General features: G+C 41.1%; 1 pseudogene; it reads right to left on the bottom strand.

Annotated features, from left to right (window-relative positions):
• Positions 1-967: 967 nt before the first annotated feature.
• On the bottom strand, positions 968-1,579 carry LOC126187741 (N-alpha-acetyltransferase 20-like; annotated as a pseudogene).
• Positions 1,580-25,316: the final 23,737 nt, after the last annotated feature.

Here is a 25,316-nt window from a genome sequence, read left to right as displayed (position 1 = left end):
AGCATGCGTGATAAACAGTTTAGATGAGAAGAGAAGCTTTTGAAATGCGGTGATACAGAAGAATGCTGAAGATCAAAGAGGTAGTTCAAGTAACTTATGAGGAGGTTCTCACAGAATTTGGGAGAGAAGAATTTGTGGCACAACGTGGTTAGAAGAAGGAGTTAGTCGATAGGACACAGCGTTGGGATCACGGATTTACTTCAGACTTTTCCGAGAAAATCACAAGAGAAGTTTTACGCGTCTATTTCGTAACTGATGTATCTGTGTGAAGGTGCCGGGTGTTACAGTTCATAGTACTCAAGTGGTTAGCGTTCGATGTACGCAAGACGAACGTATGTGAGGCGACGGTTTGACTCCATCTCACATTTAATTTTTAATTTACATTTTTTGCATCACGGGTCATATTATTTCATTTACATGACATTTGCGAGGTAATATAATTTAAAAACAACGTGTATTTCATTGAATTTTTAGTGAATTTCATGTTATTTGACTACTTAGTGCAGGTGTATTTTTTAATATCACAAAATTTTCACTTGTACTACAAAAATGGAGGTTTGAGCGGGAGTCGAACCGTCACTCCACACATGTTCATTTGACGAACTTCGGACGCTAACCACTTTTTCTTTTTCTTTTTTTGCCATGGCACAGGGTTGTTCCCTGTTACTGAAAAACTTTATTGCTTGCACCCACTTATAGTTCAGACAATTGTTTCTTCTCCAATGCTCAAATGTATATTCAACATTCTGCACATTTCAGTTTTAAAGTACATAACTTGCGAAGTAGTACACAATAGAAATCACTCGAGAAATGAAAATTTTCAGTTCTTATTTTCAGTCAGATTGTGTTGAACCAGAATTAGCAGAGGTATTTTGTTGCCTACGAAATGTTTTGCAGGTTTTTCACACAGAGCAATCTAATGAATGTCAAACGCCCTGCCGACGGACATTCAGCAGCCAACTGGTCGTCAGTCCACTTCGTCTGGTCGTACAGGATGAGTCAGCGAAATCGTCGACTTTTTCTTCACGTCCCTAGATAGGGCTTTCCGCATATCAACAGCACTTTCATCAGGATCACCTGAACAGTATTCCAAAACAGTTCTGTATACAATGTACCCTAGGGTCTTGTACATGTTTATTGCAACTTTGTTGGAGACACGTACGAACAGATCAACAAAGTAGGCGCGCTTTTTCTCCGACACGTCCTCGAGCCAGGCCATTAGTGTTGCCGCCAACCCCAGTCGACGGTACTCCGGTGACACCGGCAGTGCTGTCACGTAACCATGCCAGCTTTCTCCGTGGCCCTCTGCCTTGCCTATAATGTAACCCATGATTTCCCCAATTGGTGATTCTGCCACTTGAAAATATTCAGGCTAGTGAGCGAGGCACTGCATGTAGAAAGACAATCCATAAGTTTCAGTCAGATTCACATTATTGAATTTGAACATGTCATTACAAGTGAAGGGCCTCAGGGTTGTCATGCTTACAACTTTCGAAAACAAGCTTCCAAGAACCTATTCAGTAATTGTAGAATCAATCCAGTTAACAATGGTACAGCACCCAACTCCGAGACACACTAGCATCTACCACTTGACCACCACGAACTCCGACATTCGGCACCTGCGCACAGACACATCAGTTATATAATAGACGCGTGAACCCTCTCTTGCAATTTTCTCGGAATTGCCAGAGTAGTACACCTTATTACTTGCACATTATTTCGTTTTGATGGCCTAGTAATTGAGTACAAAGCTTGAAATAAATCCGTGACCCTACCGTCGTGGCCTCCCTTGTTAGTATTGGAGGGAAGTGTGAGGAGCAAAAATCGTAGAGGGAGCCAAAGATAAGAATACAGTAAGCACATTCAGAAGGATGTAAGCTGTAGTAGTTATTCGAACTGAAGACCACAACAAAAAACAGGATGTCCGAAGAGGAGGAGTCAATATTCAGGGATATGACAGGAACGATCATTTGAAGCAGTAAACGTTTTATGGATATATGCCCTACTCCCAATGATTTCCGAGACAGAACACAGTTAATGTACATTGTTATTTATTTTCTATTTTATTAACTATATTGCCAGTAGTACGCGTGTACGATAGTAAACATCACAACATGCGTTACACAAAGTATAAATCAAAATTACATTTGCTGGTTGATTTGGAAGAGGGGACCAAACAGCGAGGTCATCGGCCCCATCGGATTAGGAGAAGGATGAGGAAGGAAGTCGGGCGTCCCCTTTGAAAGGAATCATCCTGTCATTTACTTGAAGCGATTTAGGGAAATTAGGGAAAACCTAAATCAGCATGGCCGGAGACGGTTTTGAGCCGCCGTCCTCCCCAATTCGAGCCCAGTGTGCTAACCATTGCGCCAGCTCTCTCGGTCTGAAATACGTATTTTTAAAACATTCACCTCTGAGCGTTATTGTATACATCACATTACAGCTGCTGTATAGTTCTCAATAAACGTTGAAATATTTCACCGTCGCCAGCCGCTGTGGTCGACCGGTTCTAGGCGCTTCAGTCCGGAACCACGCGGCTGTTACGGTCGCAGGTTCGAATCCTGTCTCGGGCATGGATGTGTGTGATGTCCTTAGGTTAGTTAGGTTTAAGTAGTTCTAAGTCTAGGGGACTGATGACTTCAGATGTTAAGTACCATAGTGCTGAGAGCAATTTGAACCATTTCACCGTCATCGTCAGTGCATTTGTGTACCCTAGGGAACACATGTTGTGTTGCTTGAGTGAGCCCTCTGCATGTTCCCTAATAAGCATCCACTGTTTGACCAAGCTGTTCATCTCGCGTATTTACCTTTCGTTTGTACAGCTCAGATTCATCCAACCCCATCAACAAAATTCTAATGAAATAAGGTCTGACTATCTTGCTGGTAAGCTAAATGCACTTCTACGACCAATCCAGCGATTAGGATAAGTGAGTTTGAGATGTTCCCTCACACGTCTGGTAAAATGTGCATGGACTCCGTCAAACTGGAAATACGTTGCAGTCCGCATGGCCAACGGAATACCCTCAAGGTGCTCAACACACCTATTTCTCAAAAAGAAAAAATAATTCTGTCCCCTCATTCCAAAAGGACTGAATGTTGTCGATCATGCCGCACCGAACATTGATCGAAAAACGAAGTTGGAAATTGGTTTCCACTTGCAGCCTTTGGATTTTCCTGCGACCATCGATGATTATTACGTGTGTTATTGATTACCTGTGTAAACGTGGCTGCATCAATGAATAGTATTAGTGGAGGCAAATGACGACTGGTGTTTAATGACGTCAAAATTCAAGACTTGCGGTGCTGTTATCAATGTAAAGATCGTGGACGCGTCGTATGTAAAATAGGTACAAGTTCTCCGCATGTAATGTTCGCCATAGACATGCACAAACGACACTTATACACTTAGAAAGTCGCCAGCGCTGGTAGTAGGACTACGTTGTACCATTTCAACAATATGTTGCCGTTCCTGCACAAACTGGTGAAATGTACTTTGATAAGAAAAATGGGAACTGGGAAGAAACCTGTTTCGTGAAGTGTGCTGAAATCTTTGGTATACTGGTATTTCCACGATCAGGAAATTGCCGAAAGCGTTCTTCAACAGCAGCAGGAGCACTACCATCGCAGAAGGCGTAAACATATACCATACCTGTGTATACTTCATTAGTGTAGATATGTCGTATTTTTGACATTGCGTGTAGAAACACAATTAACCGACGACTTTCGCTGATACACTCTCCACCTCTCGCACTACTCCACCCACAACACCTCATGGATAACTGCGCATTCAACGTGCTAGTTTCGTGACAGAAAGACGTCCCGTGCAAATAGGATGAAAGCAATGACCTAGTTTCGGCTAGTGTAAGACACGTGCGTGCGTGACTAGCCTCAAAAAATGTGGATTACGTGTGTTCCGTCTGGGAAATCATTCGGAATAGGGCATATGTCTATATCAATACTGACAATTTCTCCTGGAACACCTTGTATAGATTCTTTGTATTTCGCAAAATTTAGCGGAACACCTATTTCCACATTTCTTATAATGAAAAGGGATTTTTAAACTTGTTTACAACATTTATAGTTAATACTAATTCACTGTTGGCAATTACTACATTTTCTGTATCTTCTATGGCCGGAATTTTTTTTTGTCGTAACACATGTCTACATTCTCTGGAATAGACTTTGGAACGGTTTTTCCTTTGTAAACCACCATCATATGAGTAAACATTCGTGTGATCGAACTACTTCGTGTGTGTGTGTGTGTGTGTGTGTGTGTGTGTGTGTGTGTGTGTGTGTACGTGTGTGTGTGTATGTATGTATGTGTGTGTCAGTGAGTGAGTGAGAGAGAGAGAGAGAGAGAGAAATGGTTCAAATGGCTCTGAGCACTATGGGACCTAACTTCTGAGGTCATCAGTCCCCTATAACTTAGAACTACTTAAACCTAACTAACCTAAGGACAACACACACATCCATGGCCGAGGCAGGATTCGAACCTGCGACAGTAGCAGTCACGCGGTTCCAGCAGACTGTAGCGCCTAGAACCGCTCGGCCACCCCGGCCGGCAGAGAGAGAGAGAGAGAGAGAGAGAGAGAGAGAGAGAGAGAGAGAGAGACTTTACACTACCTGTGTTTTCAAAGTACAGAAATTGTCTAATCATGCTTGGGATTTGGTGAAATATGTACCTCCTCGAAAGCGGTCAAAATGCAATAAAGAGACACACTTTTCTATGTAACACAGAACTAACTCAGTTCTTATTTTAGAAAGTTGTTTGATAGAATTCATTGTTAGATCAAGTTACAATAAATCCTCTTTCCTTCCTAGTTTTTTACTGCAGGGTACCACGATGTCAAGGAACTTTCATCACAATCTGTGGACATCACACGTTCATCATAAAGTCATTTTACATTTCAACAGCCGTCTGAGGATCGATAGCGGTAACGGAGCTATTCGACTAAATAAACAGTATTGTCAACAGAGAATGGCTGCTGTTTTTACTTTATGCTAAAAATTAATCTGTATTTACAAAAAGCCATGTTCTCAGCAAGCCTGTTTGCGATAGAATAGCATCACAAAACGGCATATTGTAGTATGTGTAGAAATCTGAAATCTGCCTTTTTTTCTGGAAATGGAGGCTAAAAGATCTGATGACTTGAAAGGTAAAATGTTGCGATCGCAGCTATGTAATCTAAATTGTTACGTATTTAATGCGCAAAGACAGTCAGCGCGTTTTGAGGGACAATTTCACGCTCCCGCAAATGAATTAATGTTCATTTTCGCTGTTGGAAGCGCTGGTGTTTATCGACAAACGCAGCGTCACCGCCACGGACGGCGACCTGGTTAGCAGACACGGCCGTTTCGCGGTCCCACAGCTAACAGCTGGCTTCGCGTATTGTGCCATGATACGGCGCGCAGTTATCCCTCGATAATTGCGTCCCTTCCGCTCATTAAATGGAATACGCCGCCGGTCCCCTTCCGTATTTTAATTGCTTCACGTGTTCTGCTAAATTCGCTTCACGTTTATCGCTAGCAGTTTGGCTGATCGCATAGCTGTCGACAGAATGTAGCTGAACACGAGTTGCAGAGTGCGAATTGTTACAAAGTATTAAGTAAACACGGCCTCATTACTGCAAATGGTACCGCAGTTTTGGTGTTTTTTCAGTGCTCTGATAATGCCAGGCTGTGGGAAAAGGAGGGTGATACGAAACAGTTCGTCCAAATTTATATAGAAAACAGAGAAAATTTACGTAAAAAAAAATTGTAAGAGGAATGAGAAGGAATGTACGAGTGGCGCTTAGTAGGTAACGCAACACATTTTTTCTTGGCCAACTGCGGTCGAAAAAAATGCAGACTTGGTTGTGGGACACTGAACAGTGTTCCCGCCTAAGCCACTATAGTTTCTTGCAGTTCCGATAGGTGGTGCTGATTCACATCATCATCAGTGTTCTGCCAAAAGGTAGGTTCTTACATGGTTGTTCTCCAGGCTGTCTGGTCTTCTGCCATCCTCTTCAGGTCTGCATAATTTCCTCTTCCCTTTATGTCGTCTATCATCTTGTATCTCCTTCTTCCTCTCAGTCTTCTACCACAAACCACTCCTTCCAAAGTATCTGCTAGGAAGCACTCCCTTCTCAATGAATGTCCCAACCAGTTCTTTTTCCTCCCTCTTGCAACCTTCAGCAGACATCTTCTCTCACCAAACCTTTCCAATATTCTTTCATTACTCACTCTTTCCATCCAGCTTATTCTCTCCATTCTCCTCCACTTCCACATCTCAAATGCTTCTAACCTATTTTCATCCTCCCGTCTCCATGTTTCTGACCCATATAGTGCCACACTCCAGACAAAACATTTGTCAAGCCTTTTCCTTAGTTATTTATGTAATTTGCGACATAAGAGTCTCCTCTTTCGGTTGAATTCCTCCTTCGCTATGATAATTCTAGTTTTCACCTCCTGGTGACATCTCAAGTCTTCAGTTATTGAGCTTCCAAGATATTTAAATGCACTTACTTGGCTAATGGTAGATTGTCCTATTTTAATATTGTACAGTTTGCGTCTTGTACTGATGACCATACTCTTTGTTTTTGCTGTGTTTATTTGCATCCCATATTCGACACAAGCTTCATTCAGATCTTTCAGCATGTTATTCACTGTCCGCTCTCTTTCTGCCACTAATACTATGTCATCAGCAAATCTTATACAATCTATTCTCTTTCCACCAATACATATTCCTCTTTTCCCATCTAAGCTTTTCGCAATAATCTCTTCAAGGTATACGTTAAACAACAGTGGGGAAAGGCAACAACCTTGTCTAGCACCTCATCCAATGCTGCTTCCTTCTGACATTTCATTTCCAATCCTTATGCTTACTTTCTGGTGTAAATATAGATTCTGTATCAGTCGTCTCTCTTTCCAGTCCACTCCTTTCCTCTTCAAAATATCCATCAGCTTGTTCCACTGAACTCTGTCAAAAGCCTTTTCTAAATCTGTAAAAACAGGAAAGATTTCTCTACCTTTTTCCATATATCTTTCATTTAAGAACAGGCCAACAGCATCTCTTGTTCCTTTTCTTCTTCTAAATCCGAACTGCTCCTCTGCAATCCCTCTATACAGCTTGCCATCTAGCCTTATATTCAACACTCTCAGCAAGACTTTAGCTGCATGAGAAATTAGACTGATGGTCCGGTGCTCTTCACATTTTTTAGTGTTTCTCTTTTTCTCTATTGGTACCATAACTGTTGCAAGGAAGTCCTCTGGCCATTCCCCTTTGTCATATATCTCGTTACAGAGGTAGACTATTTCTTTTCTTACCTTGTTTCCCAAATTTTTCAACAGTTCTGCTGGCAAATCATCAATTCCACATGCCTTCCTATTCGTCATCTCCTTCAGCGCCTTTTCTACTTCTGCTTCCAAGATGGTAAAACCCATACACATAGCCTTCAAAATGGCGTCTGTAACGGAGGTGCATTGAAAGCTATCATTGAGTTTCGTTTGGTGGAAAACCGGAGCATTGCAGATATTCATTGGCGCTTGCAGAATGTCTACGAAGATCTAATAGAGAACAAAAGCACGGTGAGTTGCTGGGCGAGGCGTTGCTCATCATCGCAGCAAGGTCGTGCAAACTTGTCTGACCTGGCCTCACACAGCTGTGACTCCTGCAGTGTTGGAGCGTGCACTCTCATTAGAGTTGATCGATGGACCACAATCAAACGCATCACTGCACAACTGGACGTCTCTGGTGATAAACTGACACACTCGTTCACTAGTTGACGTACTGAAATATGTGTGGCCCCTCGGTCTCTCGACCTAACAGAAGGCCATAAAGAGCAACGAACGATCATCTGTGCGGAATTACTTGCGCTTTACGGGTCTGAGAGTGACAACTTTTTGTAGAACATATTCACAGGCGATGAAAAATGCATCCATCACTCCAAACCGGAAACTAAACGCTAATTCATGGAGTGGGGTGGCAACTTCTCCCCACTGAAGAAATATTTCAAAGTCATTCCCTCAGACAGTAAAATCACAGTGATGTTCTTCTGGGACTCTGAAGGGATAACCCTGATTGGTGTCCTTCATCTCGATGCAAAGAAGCATTCTGTGTCGCTGTCATGAAATTGAAGGAACGACTTGAGCGTGTTCGTTGGCACAAAAATTCAATGGAACTTCTACTTCTCCATGACAATGCAAGGCCTAATACCAGTCTGCCCACCTGAGAGAGCTCACAAAACTTCATTGGACCCTTTCTTCCTCATCCACCCTACAGCCCGGATGCCGCTCCTTCCATATGTCTGGCCCAGTGAAGGATGCACTACGTGTGAAGCAGTACACGGATGATGGGCACGTCACTGAAGCAGCAACGTATCGGCTCTGGCGTCAACCGGTATAGTGGTAAGATGATTGCGCACAGGTCCTCCCCGTAAGGTGGCGTTCGGCCGGCGCACTGAACGGAGATTATGTTGAAAAATAGGGTTCTGTAGCTCAAAGACTGAGGAATACGATTTTTTATTGGAATCATGAAAGAAACCAACCAGCTTTCAGAAAAAAGCGTTCCATTACTTAATGAACGCCCCTCGTGTCTGCTAACAAGTGTGTGATAAGAAACCGCAACGACACAAGGTATGTGACAGATTGATGACTTACTAAAAACATGTATGAGCCAGCCATCGTACACGGTAAGGACCACGTGGAGTGTCCTCATGCATCTCCTAAGAAGGAGCTCATCTCGTTTCTGTGGCTAGAAGGAGGCAGGTCACCGGCGTGTTGTTGACATTACCAGCAGAAACGTTTTGTCCGTCACTTTCAAATATTCCTCGTTCGATCTACACTGTATTTCAACAGCGAGATGATAGTATGAATCACCTGATTATTACTACCTGACTCCTTGGGTGTTATATTACTTAATTAACTTGTTTCTGTGAATTCTCACGTCGCGTGGCACCCAGAAGAATCTTACCTCTTCCCGCGGTCTTTGTAGGCTACAAAGGGCATCTTGTATCTGCTGAGATACTTTAACTGCTGGGTATGAACACTGTAGAGCATGAAAACCACTCAGAAAGGTGATGGACGTAAGTTATTTTTCAGTCGCAACATCCCGCCTGCCTCAGTGTCTTCAAGATATCGCGTAATCCTACATCATACATAGCGGACCCTAGACGCAATTAGATCTTGAATAATCTACATCTATACTCGCAAGTCACCCTAGGAGTGTACCATTTCCACTTCCCCCTGTAACGTTCCTTAAAAAAATTGTGTTTTTGTTTTGCCAATGAATATGCAATGTGTATTGTATGTGTTATGCAGATTTAATGTGTGATGTATTGTTGAGCAAATTTGTATTTAATCAGTTTTAGTGTAATCCAAAAAAATTAAACAATTTAATCTGGAAAACCAATACACAGTGCCCATAATGAAATCAGTCACTCTGAAATTTACCCTGTCTCGTCAGCACTGGGTTCTATGGCCCTGTAACATAAATTGGTAAAATTCCCTATGCAAATAAACTATGAAATAAATGCTCCTTAGCGCTTGAGTAGCAACGAATGTGGTCTTGGTATTCTGTTCTCTCCACATTAGGCATAGAAAATGTACAATCTTCGCACAGTGAAGTGCAATGCCGGCCGTAAAATAACTTCCAACAAAAAAATTTCAGAAGATTAGTTGATAAATGAATAACCTTGCAAACGTTCAGTAAAAATACCCGATACTGGTTCAGCGCTGTGCAATACTGCCTGTATTGAAGCTGTTACAAACATTAAGAGTTTTCTGATTCTGGCACATTAATATTTTTCTGGCTCTGATTAAAAACTGATTTCTTTAAAAAAATATTCATTGGGTTGAAGTAAACACGACATGGAAGAGAATGTGGTACTGATAAGGGGACTAAGACCAAATGCTTCAGTTTGAAAATTGTATTCAAAATCAAGTTCCTCCTTCACAAAATATAATCCGAAACATTTTACATTAACTTCAAAATCGGTTAACTTCTCAACTGTTGTACAATTCTCACTTACTGTCGTAATTAAAGACACTTGGATTGTTACATGACAAAAAGCCTCACATCGTTTGACAAGACAGATTCCAAAATTTAACTTCTCTGTATCAGAATTTCAAAATACGCAAAATATTACAAATCTGGTGATGGAAAACTCTTCTTTCCTACAGTCAAGTGTCAGCACTGTAAATATTAGGGAAAGCCACATTGTGTTGCTGCACACTTAAAATTAAATATACAAAATTTCATTATCTTACAAATTTGTTCCAGTCGCTTTACCTTTGAGTTACAGTATCTATTCATTCAAATGGTTCAAATGGCTCTGAGCACTATGGGACTTAACTTCTGAGGTCATCAGTCCCCTAGAACTTAGAACTACTTAAATGTAAGTATCCTAAGGACCACACACACGTCCATGCCCGAGGCAGGATTCGAACCTGTGACCGTAGCGGTCGCACGGTTTCAGACTGAAGCGCCAAGATCCGCTCGGACACATCGGCCGGCATCAGTTCATTACTCTTCTGTAATTGCCACGGACAATGGTCAATGTTGTTAACGATCAGTGTCACTTCAGTTCTCGATAATCTTATAGCCTTATAAATTAATGATGCACACTTTATCTTTTATAATAATAGCTACGACCTGATATTTACTGGCTCTCTGTGAGCACAATAATATCACTCATCACTTCATTTAGTGAAAATTGTATTATGCTCCGCCCATAGACCAACAACTAAATCCTCACAGCTAGTTACTAGCTTTGAGTCTTACATTCTACCTACAACACAGTGCTATGCAACTGCTATTGCGCTCCGAGCGCCCCTAAATGAAGTCGATTCTGCCCCTCAGGCAACATCTTTGCTTCTTTGGTGTCAAAAATGCAATCTCTTCTACATATGACAATCGTTTCAAGTCACTTTTGATGAATTATATTACAAAATCGGGCTCCATGTAGAAGTGGACCCCTCACACCCTTTTACATCCGAAGACTCCTGTCCTTTGAGAAAGACCTGCTGTGTTCTGTTTTCTAGAAACTCATCACTCCAATCACACATCTGGTCAGATATCCCGTACGCTCACATTTTGTTCATTAGACGGAAATGTGGGACGATGTGAACGCTTTCCGGAAGTCGAATATGTGATCAAGGAAAACCACAGAACAGCCATGGGTGTTCTCCTACACAGCTCCATCAATTAATACAGTTGTACAGTCGTGGTACTGATTTAGAATTTCGTAAACAACTGATTAAACAGTTATTGAGAAGTGCTGTCTCTTCTGCACCGCATTAAATATAGTATGATTTTCAGCCCCCTCAGTAACTGAGGTGACAGTCGGTTCCGTCCCAGCCTTCGTGCTTGACCGATGCCAAATACCTGCAGTTCATGCTTCGTACGGATCCAATATAGTTTCGTTACTCACGGAAGAATTGAGAAAATTAGTTCCAAGGCCAGGTGAGTACTGGTTCGGTATGCTGGTGAACGTGAAGTAGCCATGATTCCATTTTCCAGACAGAGAACGCGAAGTTACCACCGGATGCCTTAGCATAGAGACTTGGTGTGGGACCAGTCCTGTAAGAACATATGGCGACCCTGATACCCCCTCTACCCATGGTGGATAGCATTAATGACCTTGCGGTAAGTAGATCTTTATCTTCTATCTTGACTTCATATCGACATTGATTGCGCCACAGGAGTAAGCGTTATTAAATCAAAGAGGTAGTGCTGCACAGTAAAGGAATACAATAAAGTGATAAAAGTCATGGGACGCTTCTTAATACAGGGTGTTTATAAATGAATATCGGAGTTTTAACGCTTTATAATACACTCCTGGAAATTGAAATAAGAACACCGTGAATTCATTGTCCCAGGAAGGGGAAACTTTATTGACACATTCCTGGGGTCAGATACATCACATGATCACACTGACAGAACCACAGGCACATAGACACAGGCAACAGAGCATGCACAATGTCGGCACTAGTACAGTGTATATCCACCTTTCGCAGCAATGCAGGCTGCTATTCTCCCATGGACACGATCGTAGAGATGCTGGATGTAGTCCTGTGGAACGGCTTGCCATGCCATTTCCACCTGGCGCCTCAGTTGGACCAGCGTTCGTGCTGGACGTGCAGACCGCGTGAGACGACGCTTCATCCAGTCCCAAACATGCTCAATGGGGGACAGATCCGGAGATCTTGCTGGCCAGGGTAGTTGACTTACACCTTCTAGAGCACGTTGGGTGGCACGGGATACATGCGGACGTGCATTGTCCTGTTGGAACAGCAAGTTCCCTTGCCGGTCTAGGAATGGTAGAACGATGGGTTCGATGACGGTTTGGATATACCGTGCACTATTCAGTGTCCCCTCGACGATCACCAGTGGTGTACAGCCAGTGTAGGAGATCGCTCCCCACACCATGATGCCGGGTGTTGGCCCTGTGTGCCTCGGTCGTATGCAGTCCTAATTGTGGCGCTCACCTGCACGGCGCCAAACACGCATACGACCATCATTGGCACCAAGGCAGAAGCGACTCTCATCGCTGAAGACGACACGTCTCCATTCGTCCCTCCATTCACGCCTGTCGCGACACCACTGGAGGCGGGCTGCACGATGTTGGGGCGTGAGCGGAAGACGGCCTAACGGTGTGCGGGACCGTAGCCCAGCTTCATGGAGACGGTTGCGAATGGTCCTCGCCGATACCCAGGAGCAACAGTGTCCCTAATTTGCTGGGAAGTGGCGGTGCGGTCCCCTACGCCATTGCGTAGGATCCTACGGTCTCGGCGTGCATCCGTGCGTCGCTGCGGTCCGGTCCCAGGTCGACGGGCACGTGCACCTTCCGCCGACCACTGGCGACAACATCGATGTACTGTGGAGACCTCACGCCCCACGTGTTGAGCAATTCGGCGGTACGTCCACCCGGCCTCCCGCATGCCCACTATACGCCCTCGCTCAAAGTCCGTCAACTGCACGTACGGTTCACGTCCACGCTGTCGCGGCATGCTACCAGTGTTAAAGACTGCGATGGAGCTCCGTATGCCACGGCAAACTGGCTGACACTAACGGCGGCGGTGCACAAATGCTGCGCAGCTAGCGCCATTCGACGGCCAACACCGCGGTTCCTGGTGTGTCCGCTGTGCCGTGCGTGTGATCATTGCTTGTACAGCCCTCTCGCAGTGTCCGGAGCAAGTATGGTGGGTCTGACACACCGGTGTCAATGTGTTCTTTTTTCCATTTCCAGGAGTGTATTTATATGTCAAATGAAAGAGCAACTCGAACAGTTTTACCAAGAACCTTATAAATGTTCATTGTGAGCATCATTTGTCACACATCACGCATCAAGTCTATAGCCGAGTTCTTCCCAAACGTTGATAAGTGTGTCCTCAGTGATTGTAGCAAGAGCTGCTTCAACCCGGTTTCTTAATTCAGGGAGGTCTGCTGGTAGCGGAGGCAGGTACACACGACCCTTGATGAAGCCCCAAAGGAAAAAATCGCATGGCGTTAGGTCGGGTGAACGTGGAGGCCATGCAAAGCAAGTCCTGTCATTGGGCCCCTTGCGGCCTATCCAGCGCCTAGGGTACAGTGAAGTTCAACCAATCGCGTACTTCGCTATGCCAGTGAGGTGGCGCACCATCTTGCTCGAAAATGAAGCTCTCTGGCTCATCTTCTTCCAATTGAGGGAAGAGTCATTGCTCTAGTGTACAAGGTAAGAAGTGCCAGTTACAGTAGGTTCGCCAAAAAAGAAAGGCCTATAAACAACCGCTGTCTAGCGGATTGCGGCGGGAACATTACGCGCTGCGCATGCGCACAGATGCCAAATATAACTGTTTTAGTTGCTCTTTCATTTGACATATCATTTATAACTGTAAGTTTAATGTAATAAATATTGTAAAGCGTTAAAACCGAGATATTCATTTATAAACACCCTGTGTTGTGTCTCATCTCGTTTTCGCAACGCAGTACTACAGCTCGACGTGGTGTGGACTCGTTGGAAGTTTCCTGCCTCTATAGCCGTGGTCAGTCGCAAAGGTTTTGCTGGTGCAGGAATCTGTGCACCTGTTGACTTCTCGATTACGTCAGATAAATGTTCAATGCAATCTTGATGACCATATGATTCGCTGGAATTGTCCATAATGTTCTTCAATCCGATCGCTAACAATTTTGGACTGGTCACCTACCGCAGTGTCATCCATAAAAACTGTATCGTTGCTTTGAAACATGAAGTCTATAGATAGCTGCAAATGGTCTCTATATAGTCGCACGTGACTATTTCCAGTCAATGATCGGTTTAGTTGGACCAGGGGACCCTCTCCATTCCAAGTAAACGTTGTCCACACCATGACGGAACCACCGCCAGTTCGCAAGGTTACGTGGCGTCTGCGTTAACTGAAACACTACCATCAGCTCTTACCAACCGAAATCTGGATTCACTTGACCATACCACAGTTTTCCCAACCGATAAACTCACGAGCCCAGTAGAGGCGTTGCAGGCAATGTCGCGCTGTTAGCAGAGGCGCTCGTTTCGATGGTCTACTGCCATAGCCCATTAACGTCACGTTTCACCGCTCTGTCCTAACAGGTGTATTGGTCGTACGTCCCACAATGATTTCTGCCGTTATATCACGTAGTGTTGCTTGTCTTTTAGGATTGAAAACTCTACACAAATGCCACTTTTCGGCCTCTGCGTTGTTCGTGTTGAAAGGTGACGCCTGAAATTTGGTGTTCTAGGCACACCCTTGGCACTGTGGATCTCGGAATGTTGAATTCCATAACGATTTCCGAAACAGAACGTCCCATGCGCCTATCTCCACCTACCATTCCGCATTCAAAGTCTGTTGATTCTCACTGTGCGGCCATAATCTCTCCGGAAACCTTTTCACATGAATCACTTGAGCATAAATGGAAGCTCTGCTAATGCACTGCCCTTTTATATCGTATACGCGATGCTACCGACTTCTATATGCATATCGCTGTCGAGTGGCTTTCGTCACTTCAGTCTGTGGGTGAGACTCCTTGCGACACATCTGATCCCGCCACCTAGAGGCCAGAATGTCTCTGCCTGCAGCAATCGGGAACATCACTGAGAAATCGTTTGCGAGTGATAACGAAAGGTGAACAAAAATTTTCTCTTAAACTACCCTGGATCTTGTGAAATCCATACAAAACAGGTAAAGATGCGTCCCGTACCCTCCTCAATAGATGGAGATAAGGTATTTTAAGGACGTTCACCGCCCTTCGGGTCTAAGTCTTTAGATCCTTTAGGCGTGGTAGTCACGGCAGTTTTTAGTCAGATATCACAGTCAGAAACATCACTGATCCTTTCGTGTCCCTCATTCCACGTCAGGTAAATTAAAAATTTGATAAAATAAATATATAGACACTTATCTGTAGAAAATTCAAAACCTCTCTACACAATTCTACAACCCATGGCTGTGTGTTGCTACCAACGAGCTACTGTCGCAGGACAGGAAGAGGAACAAAAGAATGCAAAATCGTCCACAAATAAGTCGCACTGCAGAGGAATCCTTATTAGGAGGTTATACCGTTTATGGTAATAGCAAAGCTGGTAACATTTAAAGACTTCAATGACGGACACCATTTTGTTGATCTAAATTATCACAAAGCACTCTCCCAAATCGATATTGAAAGGTGGCTACACTGAGTCACAGCGCCAGAGATTGCGCCAGAGAGTATTATTCAGCCGCCTCCACTGGCAGTAGTTGTTCAGAAGCGGTGGTAGAGAGTTCTTGTCGAGAAGCGGTGGGAGAGAGTGCTTGTGGAGATGTTGCAGTAGCGTGTCGTTGTTGAGAAGTTCCCATGGAAAGTGTTTGTTCAGATGTCATATTGTTTTCATGGGCTAGACACCAGATGTTGTTGGATTAGGGATGCTGTAATGTGCTTTTTGTCAATATATATGAAGGTAAAAAAATTCCTTTTTTTTATTATTTCAATGTCTTAAACAATAATGCCTCTTGGTCACAGGTTCAGTCAACAAAGCATCTGGCTCGTGTTCTTGTATTAGACTGTATTTCTGGTTCTATTGCAATTATAGTATTTCAGTTTTATTTTAGGTTTGTTTATAAATAAATAATCTGTTACCAGTCACGATTTTTTCTTTATTTTATTATTCGCACGACGCATTTCGAGAAATAATTCTCATTTTCAAGTGCGTTTTTATGTGTGTTAATCCATTTCTTTTGATGTTGTCAGTGTGTGTGAGTCTGCTTCATTTTGTTGACTTTTACTGTAATACATAAGAAACGCGATTTTTAGTTGGGTATCAATTCTTTCTGTGAGGTTAGTGGCTAAGGTTTGAGAACAACCTTAGCCACTAACCTCACAGAAAGAATTGATACCCAACTAAAAATCGCGTTTCTTATGTATTACAGTAAAAGTCAACAAAATGAAGCAGACTCACACACACTGACAACATCAAAAGAAATGGATTAACACACATAAAAACGCACTTGAAAATGAGAATTATTTCTCGAAACGCGTCGTGCGAATAATAAAATAAAGAAAAAATCGTGACTGGTAGCAGATTATTTATTTATAAACAAACCTATTATATCTACAGTCGCAGGCTTTCAAAAACCATTTATAATGGATCTAATCAGTTTTATTTAATTACTTCAGTATAAATGGTGTTTAAAATATCTGGTCTTATTGAGGAAGAACCGTGCTAGATGTGTACGTTGAATCACACTTCAACACACAGAACAGCTACACTTGTGTTTTGTTGTTTCTTAGGTTTTATAGTTGCTGGGGACTTAATTAATTAATTTTCTTAACGGAAGTTTTCTTTCATTTCTTGTTGTTATTCTATGCAGTCAGATTGCATACTAATACTATTCAGGGCCAACCGGTTACGAGACTGCGTAACCGGACAGACAGTAAAAATTATTTGCATAATATTTATTTAATTAAGCCCTCATGCGCGGGGCGACCGCTGCTTCGGATCGTCCCTTGGAATTCTTCTGATAGTAGAAATAGCAGACAGTAGTATTGTTGAAGTAATTTGTAGTTTAGTTAATTGTAGTCTACATTGCATGTGTAGATTTGGTAATTGAACATTTGTAGTTGTCATTCTTCTGACGGTATTTTTGTGGAATTTAATTTTTGATGTCTTGTACACAGGTCTGACAATTTTGTGCAATTGTGAAGGTTTCAATTGTTCGCTAATCGTGTTTGTCGGGAAGCATTTCGTGTGAATGGTATTGTTGGAGACAAAGTGTCATTGTGTGTAATTATCGTATAGTGACGAGTTTTGTATGTTTTGTAAATGATTACGCGATCGATGAAAAAGGCAAAAATGATGGATAGTCAGAATGACGAAATTGTTGACATGGCGAACTCGCCAACACAGGACAACGGCATGATGAATAGTGAAGTTGAAAACAATTTAATAAGTCGGGAAAATAGTCCGGAACCATTTCAAAATTTTTCACAATCAAAAAATTTTCAGAATACGAAATTAATGACAGAAGATTCTGGAATTGTATCGAACACAGATAGCTTTACAGCTATGACGAGGGAAACTGGTTTTGCGGGAAATGTTAGGAGCGAAAAGAATTTTGAACCAGTTAATATGGAGCAGTTGATGGGTGTAATATTAAATTTGGGATCTGAATTAAAAACACGGTTAGACTCACAAATAGGAACAATGGAAACACGGTTAGACTCACTGGGATCACAGTTACGATCTGAATTAAAAACAGATATGGAAACAGTGGGATCACAGTTCCGATCTGAACTAAAAACAGTTATGGGAACACAAATAGGAACAATTAAAACTGATATGGGAACAATGGGAACACAGTTAGACTCACTGGGATTGCAGTTAGGATCTGAATTAAAAACAGTGGCAACACGGTTAGATTCACAAATAGGAACAATTAAAACAGAGATGGAAACAATGGAAACACGGTTAGACTCACGAATAGGGACATGTTTCAAAAATATGAAAGATGAATTAAAGAAAGAAATTAGAGAAGAAGTACAACCGATTTTGAATGCTCACAGTAATAGATTAATTGCAGTAGAGATTAGACAAAAGGAACAGGATAGAGTACAGGAAGAAAGAGATCGCACGATAGCACAAAAGTTTTCAGAATTAAATTTACAACGTGCACACGATAAGGAAGAAATACTTGAAAGAATAGAGCAATCCGTACCAAATGACAGAATAAATAACCTAACACAACAGTATGAACAGTTAACTACTAAATGAGTTAATACTGAAACCCGAGTCGCGACACTTACGGAAGACGTAAATAAACAGAAAGAACAAATTGGAGACTTATCGGAAAGAGTGGAGGAGATTTCAGATAAATTGACAAATCTTAGTTCAAATGGGGACAGAGATTCAGATGACACAGCTCCATTGCCATTTTCAGAAACCGAAGAGTGCCAGAGCATAAATAAACATGTTGAAAATCAGGGAAAATTTAATGAACGCGTTAAAAGGGAAGTGGAGGCATTACGAAAGCAAGTCAAACAAATTGAAGGCGAAATCGTAGAAAAAGACAGCAGAAGAAATTTAGAATCACAAATAGCAGAAGGGTTTGAAGAAAGTAATTTATTTCATTTACGAGATGCAACAAGAGAGCGCCAGGCGCGCGAACTTGACAATAATCGACATTCGGACTGGGACAGACGCGATAGGTCTTTGTCGCCACGAGGAGAAAACTTTGACTATAAACACTTCTTAACTGTTCGGAAATTTAAGATCTTTCGCAATTCTACGAACGACATACATCCATGTTCATGGTTAGATCAATTTATGTACGCACTTCCACCAAATTGGCCACTAAGTCACAAATTGGAATTCATGTGTGGATATTTAGAAAACGAACCGGCGACGTGCATGCGCGCACTTATTAGAGATTGTAATAATCTAAATGACTTTTATCATGCATTTATATCGGCATATTGATCCGAAAACACGCAAGACAGAGTCAAACATAGTCTTATTATGCAACGTAATTTTAAACAGTCTGAGTTCCGCACGCCGGCAGAATATTTTGAAGACATGATTCGAAAGAATCAGTTCCTTTCCAACCCTTACAGCCCGACTGAATTAATTCGCATTTGTTTAACTAAGCTGCCACAATCCATAAGACAAATTGCTTTGGCTGGAAGATGTAAAGACGACATTGAGACTTTTACGACGTTGCTACAAGAACTTGACTGTGACAACGTCGACGGGACTTCTTGTAATTTTTTCAGTAACAGTAATCACAATAGATTTTCAGAGAGAAGGGACAATGATCGGAACGGACGTTATATGGGTAATTTTGAGAATGACAGACAAGAAATATTTTTACATCTGCACACCTGATTATGACAAGCGTCTTTCTATGAGAGTTGAGAGAATTTCTACTAACTTATGAAATGTCACATGACTATTGAATGATATTTTTATGCTTTGGTTTGCGTAATTGCTTATTTCATTTAATATCTGATTTCCAGCTGTGTTTCAGCATTAGTTTTATAAAATAAACTTAGATGCATTTGCTAATGTGAACTCTTTCTGTCAACAGATCTATTAAATAATTATTTTATGATCCACATTCTTTAAAAAAAGGAGCACTTGGAAAGGAAAGAACAATAAGAAGGAACTAGTAACAGTAGCACATAATTTTCTTTTCAAGTACATGGTAATATTTTTTTTACAATAAGTTGTTGTGGTGCACCACTTTAATTACATAGACATTAAGATGACCACTTTAATTACATAGACATTAAGATGTGAATAGACATTTCCCTTGTCTGCATTGTTGTTTTTACTGTAATATTTTTTCTGCTTGAGCTATGTAATGTTTAGGTATAAGTTGCTGCTGTTTGCCAGGCATAGTGTTATTGAATTTAACTTTGTATTACTCTGTTAAGCTTTTCTTGTTGCTACACATTGGCTCATATTAGTTGTAATTTTGCATTTTTTCTGTTAATTTAAATTTACTGCTGCTTGCTTTGCAAATTGGCATTTTTTTTGTCATTGCTGTTTGTGTTAATTTGTTATGTGCTGCTGCATTGCCTCGTCCCTTAGTTTAGCATCTGAGCTCAGTAGATTTAAGTTAGCTTAAGAGGGGTAGACTATATAAGGAACTAACTATGATGACTTGGAAGAAATGTATTGAGAAGTTATATGAAAATGGTTTGGGCAAAAAAAAAAAAAAAGGATACAGTACAGTGGAGAAAAACTATTTTTGACAGAGGATGTGAACAGAATACAGAAAGCAGGCTTAGATAGGACTTTTGGGAATAATGATGAACGAAGGGAGATCTCGATGCAAAATACTGCAGTAAAACAAACCCTGTCCTTTCCTTTTGTGTTATCCCACTATGTGTTTGTGTACCCTTGTGTATTTGTTTTCTTCCTGTCTCTGTGTAGTTTCATAGAATTTTTTTCTTCTAATACTAAGCTACATTCACTATGATGAGGAATACTGTTATCCTCGAATATAATTGGCATTAATAATATGTTATTTACCTTGTTAATATGCTTAGACATTATTTATCTGTTCTGTTTTGTTGCTCATATGTGAGGTTGAAGTTTTGCAAGTTATTCTGATCTTTTATGTATTTACTTATGTCATAATTCCTGTAACACTGATGTATATGTTTATTTCTATTCTGTTGTACAGCCTGTACTACAAATGTTCTCTGTATTGTTATGTTCTTTAATGATGTATTTTGTACCTTTGTAATTGTATTCTCATGTTATAATATTGTAATTGACACCAGTTCATCTAATTAAGTAACTTGTACGTTACATTTCACTGCACACATTCTGTTGGTCATAGTATATGGACAATATGTGAGAAGTTGGGACTGTTAGTGTTTCCACGTGTGTTACTAATTCAGCAAGGGACTGGATAACAGCATAGCTGGTTCTCAGGACACTTCCAAAAAACTTTGTGAGTGCACAAGTGGTGGTTATGGACTTGCTATATTCTCTGCAAGGCTCTTCGATGGTGATTGTACACCTGCACAGTCGCAGCAGATGGCTGCTGGCCATCTCTACAAGGACTACAGTGGGTCTACACCTTTGCTGACTCACCAATATCATTATTTCTACAATGACTGCAGTGGGTTTGCACCTCTGGTGGCCCACTAATACTCTCTACCAGGACTGCAGTGGGTCTGCTCTGTGATGACATACCTACTAATATTCGTCAGAACTTCGAATGTCACTGCTGTGGGTTTGCTCCATTGTGGCCCATTACCTGTCAGCATGTCAAGAGTCAGCACTGTCTTTCCGTTGGAAGGACACCACTACTTCTTCAAGATTGTATGGAAATCCACTACTTCTGTGTGCAATTTCTTTTACTAATGAGACTTTGTGAAAAAAAACTGTAATTACTATTATGATGAATTATCTGGACTGTCTTTATGGACTGTGAGAAAATTTTAGCTTTTGACCAACATTGTATTAATCAGTGTGTGCATTTGATATCTTTCTTACTGTAATTATGAAAAAAATTTTCAAATCTGTATTGGCCACTGGCCAAAAAAATTTGTAAATTTTTTTTTGGGGAGCATGGGGGCTATGTAAGTAGGCTGTTTATGTTTTCTTTATGTAAGTAGGCTGTTTAGGTTCTTATATTGGTAACGCCGCCGCCACGTAGCGCTCTCTGTACGAAAATCAGTGGCTGTGCTGTGTGCAGTATGTGGCTAGTTTGCATTGTTGTCTGCCATTGTAGCGTTGGGCAGCGGCAGCTGGATGTGAACAGCGCTTAGCGTTGCACAGTTGGAGGTGAGCCGCCAGCAGTGGTGGATGTGGGGAGAGAGATGGCGGAGTTTTTGTAATTTGTCATGTACTGCTATATATATGATGATGTTAAGGCAAATACAGTGTTTGTTCTCTATTAATATCTTTCATTTGCTAACTATCCCTATCAGTAGTTAGTGCCTTCAGTAGTCTGAATCTTTTATTTAGCTGGCAGTAGTGGCGCTCGCTGTATTGCAGTAGTTCGAGTAATGAAGATTTTTGTGAGGTAAGTGATTTCTGAAAGGTGTAGTTTAATGTTACTCAGGGCCATTCTTTTGCAGGGATCTTTGATAGTCAGATTGCGTTGCGCTAAAAAATATTGTGTGTCAGGTTAAGCACAGTTGTATAATTTGTTCTAAGGGGACGTTTCATATGTACATATGTGACAATGAATGAGCTTTAATGAGAACTTTCTGACCAATATACAATTTCTTTGTATTTGCTTTACCGTGTAGTTTTCTCCTTTTGTTTGCTGCAGATTTTATATTTTTAAGAGCCAAATCAATTATATCTTTGTGTCGAAGTTGACGTGTATTCGGGAAAGGTACAAGCTCTCTGATTCTGTTCGGTGGTTCTTCATTCTTCAGTACAAGAGTAGGTGGTAAAGCAGTGGAGTCATGAGGCATTTCATTCAGCACGTTTTGAAATAAGTGTAAATATCTGTCCCAATGCTGATGCTTTCTGTGACAATAAAGTCTGCAAAGCTTATTGATTTCTTTCATAATCCGTTTGGAGGGGTTACAATGTGGTGAATACAATGAAATAAAAACAGGTTTGATTTTATGGTTCCGAAGCATGCGTGACCAAACAGCAGATCTGAATTGCGGTCCGTTATCTGAAATGACTTTACTAACGTGTCCAACTTCACGTAAGAAATTTTTAACAAAGGCGTTGGATACAGACCCTCCAGTGGCTTTACGCAACGGAGTGAAAGAAACAAATTTTGAAGTAAGTTCAACAGCGACTAGAACGTACGAAAATCCATTCGATGTTCTGACAAGGGGTCCCAAGAGATCAACAGCAGCAAATTCTTTTAATTTAGAAGGAATAATAGGAAACAACGGAGCACGATGTGAGATAGTAGATGGTTTCGCCTTTTGACAAAGTTTACAAATAGACAAGACTCTTCGAAATCGCTTTTCCATATTGTTAAAATAACAAGTCGTTCGAAGAATATGATAACATTTTCGTCGACCAAAATGTGCGTAGCTGAAATGAATGTACCAAATGAGCTTATTAACAAAATCGTCTGGAATGCAAAGTACCCATTGCTTGTCATCAACAGTGCAGCGTTTGAACAGTATGTTGTTTCTAACCAGGTAATAATGCCGAATCGGAGTGTGTGTCTTTTCATGCCATTTACTTTTGATGTCTTTCCAAATCGGATCTTTATCTTGTTCATGAGCAATGTCCTTTAAAGATGTGGTGATAAAGTTTTCAAAGGCGACTTTCTGAATGTAAAGAATACGGAAATTTTTCTCAAGGTTGCCTTCTATGTTACTTTTCTCAAACCCAGCCGGTGCGCGTGACAGCGCGTCCGCAACAATGTTCTCCTTGCCGGAAATGTAGACTATTGTGAAGCGGAATTCTTGCAGAAACAATGCCCAACGTTTTAACCTGTCATGATTTAATTTTGAAGACATAAGAAATTGTAATGCACGATACTCTATACTTTTACGTGCTTACCAGAAAGAAAGAAACGGAATTTGTTAAATGCCCAAACGATAGCTAAAGCTTCTAATTCAGTAACGGAATAATTTTTTTCAGATTTTGTTAGCACTCGGCTAGCAAAAGCAATGGTTTTCTGAACAGTAGTGTCATTTTCTATGGCTTCTTGAAATAAGTGGGCACCAAGACCGACTTTAGAAGAATCCGTGCTAAGGCAGAAAACTTGTGACAGATCTGGATGAGCTAGTATTGGCGCGTGAAGTAACGCTTCTTTCAAAGAATTGAATTCCAACTGTGCTTGTTCGTCCCAGTTCCAAATAGTATTTTTTCCAGTGAGAGAACAAAGTTTTGGTGTAACTAGAATTTGCATATTCAGAAAACGACGGTAAAAATTTACGAGACCTAGAAAACTGCAGACTTGTCTTTTTGTGGATGGAACTGGAATGGCTCTGATTGCTTCTAACTTTTCAGGATCCGGCTGAATGCCTTCAGAAGAAATAATATGTCCCAAAAACTTCACCTTTGACCTACCGAAATCAGACTTTTCCAAGTTAACTGTAATTCCAGATTCTGCAAAAATACGTAACAAACTGTTGAGGATGCGGTTGTGTTGTTCCCATGAAGCTTCTGCTATTAGAATATCGTCCACATATAAGGTGATGTGACGTTTTAAGAACTCAGGTAATATGGAATTTAGCCTGCGAATGAATGCTGCTGAAGAAATGTTCAAACCAAAAGGAAGTTTCCGAAATTGATAACAAACGCCGAAACAAAGGAAAGCTGTGTATTTTCTGCATTCTGGATGAAGTTCGATCTGATAAAAGCTGGATCTGAGATCAATGAAAGACAACACTTTTACATCATTAAAATTTTGAAGAAGTTCTTCCATCGTCTGTGGCCTATCTGTTTCAGGAATGATGATAGTATTGATTTGTCTCGAATCTAAGACAAGCCTGATCGATCCATTTTTCTTCTCAACAACATGTAACGGATTGTTGTATGAGCTTACTGCAGGCTCAATAATGCCCTCGTCAAGCATAGATTGTATTTCTGTTCTAACACGGTCCCTATAATGTGCTGGAATTACGTATGGTCTAACACAAAATTTACTATGCTCACGAACACGAAATTGGTATTGAAATCCCTTGATTGTTCCTGTTTTGTGAGTAAAAACTGTGGAATGTGCTTGTAAAATCTCAAAAAGGTCCTGCCTATCAGTGTCATTACAATTCTCAATTGTTTGAATTTTATTCTGAATTAACTCATTAGTTTCAAATATGCCGTCGATACCATCCCTGTCAGTACTTGCAGAGTGATTGTTAGTGTCTAGTTCCGTAGAAAATTCCGAACTGTTGTCTAACAGAACGTAAAGCCGATTAATTTCCTCATCATGGTTTGAGAGCCAGTCTTCAAATTTCAAAGCTATTGACTTACCTTCTTTCTCTAAACTTATTTCAGCATCGTGAAAGCTTAAGACTGCTTTGTATTCATTCAAAAAGTCTACTCCCAGTATAATTTCCGTCGACAATAATGGAACAATAAGAAAGTTCATAGAGAAGCTGTGGCTTTGACAAAAGAATTCTAAGTTGGTTTGTTGGCGTATATCTACACTTTTTCCAAAGATTGCACCTTGTAATTTAATCTTACGTAACGGAAGTGTGAGGCAATCGTTCGATTTGTTGCACTTGCTAAAAGCTGTTTCACTAATAACTGAAATGGGACTGCCAGAGTCAAGTACTGCCGTAAATTTTACGTCATTTACAGTAATGTGAATCACAAGATATGCAATGTTGTTATGTTTTACGTCGTGTTCCTGGAATAAGATGTCTCTAATGTCTGCCATTCTTACGTAATTACTAGCTACGGCAGCTGTATCGCCAGTTTCATAAG

This window comes from Schistocerca cancellata, chromosome 5 (assembly GCF_023864275.1).
Source record: "Schistocerca cancellata isolate TAMUIC-IGC-003103 chromosome 5, iqSchCanc2.1, whole genome shotgun sequence".
NCBI classification, from domain to species: domain Eukaryota; kingdom Metazoa; phylum Arthropoda; class Insecta; order Orthoptera; family Acrididae; genus Schistocerca; species Schistocerca cancellata.
The sequence above is the reverse complement of the archived record's forward strand: the minus strand, read 5'-3'. Positions and strand labels throughout refer to the sequence as shown.